Genomic DNA, 7824 nt, shown 5'->3' with positions numbered 1-7824 from the left:
CTAGACCATATGGTGGTGTGGCTGGTTCTGGCCAGGCGGCGCAGCTGCCAGTCCTGGTGCTCTGAGCGGCATGGTAAGGGTGTGGAGAGTGGGGGGGAGGGGGTTGGATAAGGGGCAGGAGGACCCGGGGGGGTTGGATAGGGGATGGGGTTCCAGGGGGGACAGTTAGGGGCGGGCGGTCCTGGGAAGGGGTGGTCAAGGGGCAAGGAGCAGGGGGTCTTGGATGGGTCGGAGGTTCTGAGGGGGGCAGGATGTGGGGGGGGCAGGGGGAGGGGACCAGGCTGTTTGAGGAGGCACAGCCTTCCCTACCTACACCTCCATACAGTTTCAGAACACCGATGTAGACCTCAGGCCAAAAAGTTTACCCACGCCTGGTACAGGGCGTAACACAGTCACACAGCAAATCTCTTTTTTTATAACATTATGTTACATTTATTTCACTTTGATCACTTTGTAGGAACCACTCTCAGTACAAAATGTGCAGTCCCTGCATATCTTGTACCTCATCTTACGTTCCAGACTTATTTTATCCATTGTTATCTTGTCCACTATAAATGATTCCCTGAGTGTTCACCCCATCTTAGCTAGTACAAATACTATGTTTCCAGCCTGTTGATCCATTTATCTCCTTTATCCTGTCTCCCAAGAAATGGGGCCTCATCCAGGTCCACTTACTCATCTCAAGCCAGGCCCATACCTGTGAACTGGTGCGAGAAGTATGGAATAGGGTTTTTTGGGCAGTGAGAGACTGTTAGGGAGTTAGAGAGCCTCCCACCCCATGCAGACCCCTAGCCTTTTCCATTTAGTCGGGGACATATGTCTCTGTGTCCCTGCACCCTCCCCATGTTTCCCTAACCTGCACTCCCATTCAGCAACAAAGTCAATACAGAAATAATATACATAACTGCTTGCTTATTTGTTACAGGATGTTTGTCTCATTAAAAATGCACAGAAATGCATTTACATGGCAGTATCAAGTTGGCATTCCATAGCATTTTAAATGAAGCAAAAAACAGATTAACTGCATGATACGAATCTGTCTGGGTTTTCTGGTCAGCTTACTTTTTCTTAAATACTTGACGGCACACCTGGTCTTCACACATTAAATCCTACAGCAGTAAAACAATTGTTAAGTATATAGTGTTGCAAGCTACATTTCCTATATTTAGCTGCTTCCCATAAAAAAACCTCCACACTGAAAGACCAGCTGAGCGACCACATTAAAAAAGGTTTTTGCTTCCTGCAGGCTTCAGTAATTAGATTTTCACAATTGCATTAAGCTTTAAAAAGTAATGTATGAAAATATAAATGCGTTGAAATTTCTCTATAGTGATGGGATTTGGCACACTTTATTATTAAAACATCCTATTGTTGATTAGATGCACTGAAGTAACAAGGGAATTACAAAAAGAGGATATAACTAAAAACAGTAGTTAGTAGGAAACAATTACAATAGTATCAGAGGGGTTGCCGTGTTAGTCTGGATCTGTAAAAAGCGACGAAGAGTCCTGTGGCACCTTATAGACTAAAAGGCATGTTGGAGCATAAGCTTTTGTGGGTGAATACCCACTTTGTATTCATCCATGAAAGCTCATGCTCCAATACGTCTGTTAGTCTATAAGGTGCCACAGGACTCTTTGTCGCTAACTACAATAGTGTTGCAACAGCTGATGGCTTCCACCCTCCCAAGCTGTTGCCTCCCTGGACAGCATGTCCATTAGGTCCTTCAAGGGGTTTCTAACTTGAATCCTTGTGCCAATAATTAGAACTTGTCAGTGAAATTGATATTGTAATAAGATAATAAGAGTCTGCCTATCAGCTGTTTTGGATATTGTATTTTGATGTATATTATATACATGCACACACACAGGTTATTGACCTTCCAATTATACCAGGTTAAGGCAGTTTAAAATGCCTATCACAAGCATCTACAGTGTAAACATATTGGCTCTGGTAAGTTTATGTAATTGCATAGAATTAATTTTAACAAGACAATGTAAAAAAAAAGGGGAAATGTTAAAAAAAGAAAACATCGGTGCACTTAACTAATCCTTACTTGATTAAATTTAGAAGTTTGTATTATAGCCAACACTCCGGTTCCAGTGTTGGAGAAATTCATACTGTACAAATTATCTATCTAGACCCAAATCTGGTGACATAAATATACAGTGTGCTGCTACCTAATTCAGAAGGTATCTGAGTCCTTAGGGCCCAGTGTTTTCCTGCCTGGGACTGTCTTTCCAGGAGTCCAGTATTAGGTAAACTCATTTATTTTTCTAAACTTCACTGACTGCCTTATTTTCTCTACAGGCCTATATGGGCTCTCACCCTCACTGCATTTCTCTTTGGATCCCAGTTTATTAAGTCATCTGTTGAGTTTTTTGTTTTAATAGCTACATTGCCATTAGCTTGTTGACTGTTTGCTAGATTCCCCTGAGAAATCTTGCAATTATTTTGTGATCTAGATTATTGCATAATTCTAGCTAGAGTTTTGTTTTGTGGAATAAGCAAACACTTTCCTATAGAAGCTTTTTCCATCAGGTGAATACTGTGGTTGATTGTTGACTGTTTATTTCAGAACCCAAATTCACTTGAGGTACTATTAAATGGGAAGAGTTAATGGCTGCAGTGCAGCAGACTGAAGCAAAATCCTCTGAAGATGTGTGGCTTAACAGGGAGGAAGGTGGAGATAAATTAAGCCCAGTGAGTGTAATGAAAGGGGTTAACAGCATTTAACAGCTATGCAAGAAAGACAATGGTAAACCTGGAACAAAAACTCCACCAAACCTGGAAACTATATGCTATGCTGTATCCCTGCAAATCAACTCTTATCACATGCAATTTGTCTCCTTCAATCCAAAGTTTCCAACTTGTTTTTCTTCTGACCCTTCAGGACATATATGTTTATCACCAGCCCAATTCACTAGTATCTGCAAGAATCAAATGATTAAATCCAATAAGTTAACTATGATTTTTAGAAGACATTGCACAAACTAAAACTAATGATGGAGGTGACATAACTATAGGATATGTTTGGGTGAAAAACTAAACAAAAAAATCCCAAGTCCCTGTGTGTAGAGCAGGGGTCGACAACCTTTCAGAAGTGCTGTGCCGAGTTTTCATTTATTCACCCTAATTTAAGTTTTCGCGTGCCAGTAATACATTTTAATTTTTTAGAAGGTCTCTTTCTATAAGTCTTTAATATATAACTAAACTATTGTTGTATATAAAGTAAATAAGGTTTTTAAAATGTTTAAGAAGCTTCATTTAAAAGTAAATTAAAATGCAGAGCCCCCTAGATCAGTGGCCAGGACCCGGACAGTGCGAGTGCCACTGAAAATCAGTTTGCTTGCTGCCTTTGGCACGTGTGCCATAAGTTTGCCTTCCCCTAGTGTAGACAATCATGGCCCAACTGTCCCAAGGTGTAAAGTGCTTTGATGCTGTCAGTGTTTTCCAGATATTTTGTCAAGGCTAATTCCCCACTCTGGCACTTTGAGTGCAGAAAGTGGGGGTCCCGCAAGGACTCTAAAAATTAATACTGGCCACTCCAGGCCTGTATTATCCCCAAGGTTACAACTTTTTTCTGACCTTGGCTTGTTAGATGGTGCCACCACCCAAGTGCAGAACCCCTTTGCAAGCCCAGGAAGGCGCACTTGGGAATTCCTTCCTGTGGGGTATGCTCAAGCCCTTTCATCCCCCCCCCCCCCCGGGGGGAAAAGCCAAATGAAAAAAAAAAGGAAATCAGTTAATTAAACAACATGTACACAAACCTCTTAAGAACAGAACTGGATTTTTGTGTCTTAAAAAAGGTAAATTTTATTTAAAAAAAGAGAAAGAAAATACATCTGCAAATTCAGGCTATTGCTAGGTTTTAAAAGAGCAGCAACAAGGATTAAGCACCAAGAATAGCTTTCTTGAAGTCCAGTTTAAAGGTTACAAGCAAAACAAAAGCACCTGGGGTTAGCACAGAGGAATCCACAAGCCAAAAATAAATAAAAGGGATAAACCTAATTGCATCTTCCTAGACATTTCCTGATCTACTTACATATCTGATGTTTTAAATGAGTAGTTTCTAGGTATGATACTGATGATTTTTTCATATGTGGCCCAAGCTTCTTACAGCTGTCAGGGGCCCTGTCCACCTCTCCCCCAGAAAATAGGACAGACAGAGACAAAGGGGAATCTTTTCTCAATTTAAACAAGTTTTAGTCTTCCCATTGCCTCTTTTGGCCAGGTGCCCACTCATTGCTATGAATAGGTAAAAGGAAGTGCTACTTTTTAACCCTTTACAGGTAGAGCAATTAGAGAACAGCTAACAAGAGGGATTTTATGGCTACTGGCTGGCTGTCCATAAAAGGGAGCTATCCCTCCCACCTTCATTTATCACATGTATTAATATGTATTGGACATACAAAGAACGGAAAGTCTTTACATGCTGCAGTAAAGAAATAGCGATGTGTATCGGTGAAGCACTGCCTACAGAGAACATTGCCTACCATTTTTCATTATAAGCCCACATTTTCCATTTATAATTTTGCCAAAAACTGTAACCCTTTGGGTTGATATTTTTCATGCCACCTGGCTGTTTCAATGTTTTTAAGCATCAGCAAAAGGGTTTCATCAGTTTATTATTTTTGCTTAATGTCATTCTTGGAATCTGTTAATATTTTTTCCAAACAAACAAACAGTCTTTTTCTGAAGTGTTCTAGTGTCTCCATGCTTTGGCGCAAGAGCATAATTTGGGGGTAATTTTGCCCATCCATCTACATTTGCTCAGGGTCTGAAAAGTTGTTCTTCACACATGCTCAGTAGAACTTGTTAGAGGTTTGCGGCTAAAGATCTGCAAATATGCCAACTCGATTGAGCATGCACTAACCCCCTGCAGAGAACTGCTGCAACCATCATATCCTTTGAAATAAGGAAAATTGTGCTGGACTTGAGCCAGGATATCATGAATTCTAGTCTCAGCTATTCCACTGTCTTGTGTGGATAAGTTTGTTCACTTCACAGCTCTTACAACACAAGGCCTCGCACCATGGCCCTAGAAGGCAAGCATAAAACCCAGAAATACAGATTCTCAAATTTCTTGCTGGGCAGAAGCAGAAATAGTTGTGTATTTAGCAAATTACTTGTTGCATCATCTTTAGTGGCTGGTCCACACAGAGGATAACTGCTGATAGCTGCTGTCAGTTATTCTGTTAGCTCAAGCGGCAGAAGTCTTTTCTGTGATTCTAGAGGCTCTGGGTTTAAACCCTGCTGATGACCAATGTGGGGGTCAATATAACGTCTCATACTGGAGATGGGCACAGGACATTGTGACATTCTATTATCAGCACAAGTGTTGACAGAAATGGAAGTATCAAGTGATAACTTCCCGAAACACAGCTGACTGTGGTCCAGCTGTTTTAGGGGATAAGAAGAGAAAAAACAGGAAGGTAGTTTAAGCAATGAATAGCTGAATTCAGTAATTGAATGCATAAAACATGCAATTCAAAACCTCAGTGTGCAAGCAGTGTGTCTGTAACACCCACTTACTTCCATAGGATTCTTGCAGGAACAGGCTCTCACTTAGAGCTGGTAATTTTGAAATAATCTGGAAGAAAAAAAAAAAGTCACGGTAGTGCAGGTGAAGGCCCTGAGTCTTCATGCTGTTTTCTCACTGCATACAAATGGTGTAACAATCTAGAAAGTCAAATGAACTGCTCTTTAAAAATAAAGCTATATCAGACTTATTCATTACGTTCAATAAGTTTCTTAAATCAGGATATTTTGTGGCATGCCTGGTAATAACCATTGTATGAATTCAGTGACTCAAAGCTTAGTTAATACAGAGGTACGGTTGCCCTTTGGTGTATTATACCCTTCTAGAACATAAAGTTCAGCTAAATACAAACCTCTGGAAACAAGGAAATACACAATTAAGGTACATGCCAATGCAGCTTTTACTGTGCCCTCCTGGAGCTGGCAATAGCTAGGGGTTATTATCTGCATGCACTTCAGTTGCGTTCACTGTGTTAGGTGTAGCTATACTGAATGGAAGAATTGGCTGGAATAACTTGACGGAGGTGTGATTGTGATAGGAGATCTGAGCAGTCCTGAGCCCTGCTCCCTGTCCTCCCCCACCCCAATATGCATGATCAAAGGAGAGTGGTGCATGTGTACCTTGAGAGATCCAGCGCTGAGTTCCATAGGTTGGATCAGTAACAGTGCACTGGGCTCTTCTTGCCCTGTGGATTGTCAGCAGAGAGAGGATAGCCATTGTTAAACCCACTCTCCTAAGTGAAAGTATAACGTTAGATAGCATCCTGTGCATAAGTCTGGAAGGGTTATAAAGTTTAGCAGGTGTGGTTCTATTTCAAAGAGTAGATATAGGGTATGGCTATACTTGCAAATGCAGAGCTCTTTGAGTTAAACCAGCCTTCGTAGAGCACAGTAGGGAAAGTGCTGCAGTCTGTCCAGACTGACAGCTGCAAGGGCAGTGACGTGTCCACATTTGCAGCACTTGCAATGGCCCTGGGAGCAGTGCATTGTGGGCGGCTATCCCACAGAGCACCTCTTCCCATTCTGCCACTGTGGCTTGTGGGAAGGGAATGGGGCGGGGTATTCTGGGTCCTGTCCCAGCACCCCATGATGCATCAGTTCGCATCCCAGAAATTCCTCTGCTTCCATACAGAATTGGTGCCATCTTTCAACTTTTTTGTATTGCGCTCTCTGTCTTCCCTTTTGGTCTGCAGGAATGGAGCCTGAATTGCTGAGGAAATATGCTGACAAGTCTCGCCAGCACATCACATTTGGCAATCAAGTTATTCCTTAAGATCCAAAAAGTGACAGTGAGGACTTGAATGATGGTATCGACTTGAGTAACGCATACGACATGAGATTGCTTGTGGCATTCATGGACATGCTCACCACCGTGGAACAGCGCTTTTGGGCTCGGGAAACAAGCACTTAGTGGTGGGATCACATCGTCCTGCAAGTCTGGGATGATGATCACTGGCTGCAGAACTTTCACATAAGAAAAGCCGCTTTCATGGGACTGTGTGAGGAGCTCACCCCCACCCTGCAGCACTAGAACATGAGATTAAGAGCTGCCCTGACGGTGGAGAAGCAGGTGGCTATTGCGATCTGGAAGCTGGCAACTCCAGACAGCTACTGATCAGTCGCTAACCAGTTTGGAGTGGGGAAGTCGACTATTAGAATCGTGTTGATGCAAGTTTGCAGGGCTGTTAATCGCATCCTGCTCAGAAGAACCATGGCTCTGGGTAACGTGCATGACGTTGTGGCTAGCTTTGCACAAATGGGTTTCCCTAACTGCAGAGGGGCAATAGATGGGATGCATATTCCAATTCTGGCATCAGCCCACCTAACCTCCGAGTACATTAATCGGAAGGGCTATTTCTCTATGGTTCTCCAGGCACTTGTGGATCACTGTGGGCATTTCATTGACCTTAATGCAGGCTGGCCCAGAAAGGTGAGTGACACATGCATCTTTTGAAATACAGCCTGTTCAGGAAGTTGCAAGCTGGAACTTTTTTCCTAGACCAGAAGATCACCATAGGGAAAGTCGAAATGCCCATTGTGATCCTTGGAGACCTCGCCTACCCTTTAATGCCGTGGCTCGTGAAACCCTACACAAGGAGCCTTTACAGCAGCAAGAAGCAGTTCAACAACAGGCTGAGCCAGTGCAGAATGACTGTGGAGTGTGCTTTTGGCCATTTAAAGGGCCACTGGCACTCTCTGTATGGGAAAGCTGGACCTGGCTGATGATAGCATCCCCACAGTTTTATCTGCATGCTGTACTCTCCATAACATTTGTGAAGGGAA

Source organism: Chelonoidis abingdonii, chromosome 8 (genome assembly GCF_003597395.2).
Source record: "Chelonoidis abingdonii isolate Lonesome George chromosome 8, CheloAbing_2.0, whole genome shotgun sequence".
Taxonomy (NCBI): domain Eukaryota; kingdom Metazoa; phylum Chordata; order Testudines; family Testudinidae; genus Chelonoidis; species Chelonoidis abingdonii.
This window is presented reverse-complemented; position numbering follows the sequence as displayed.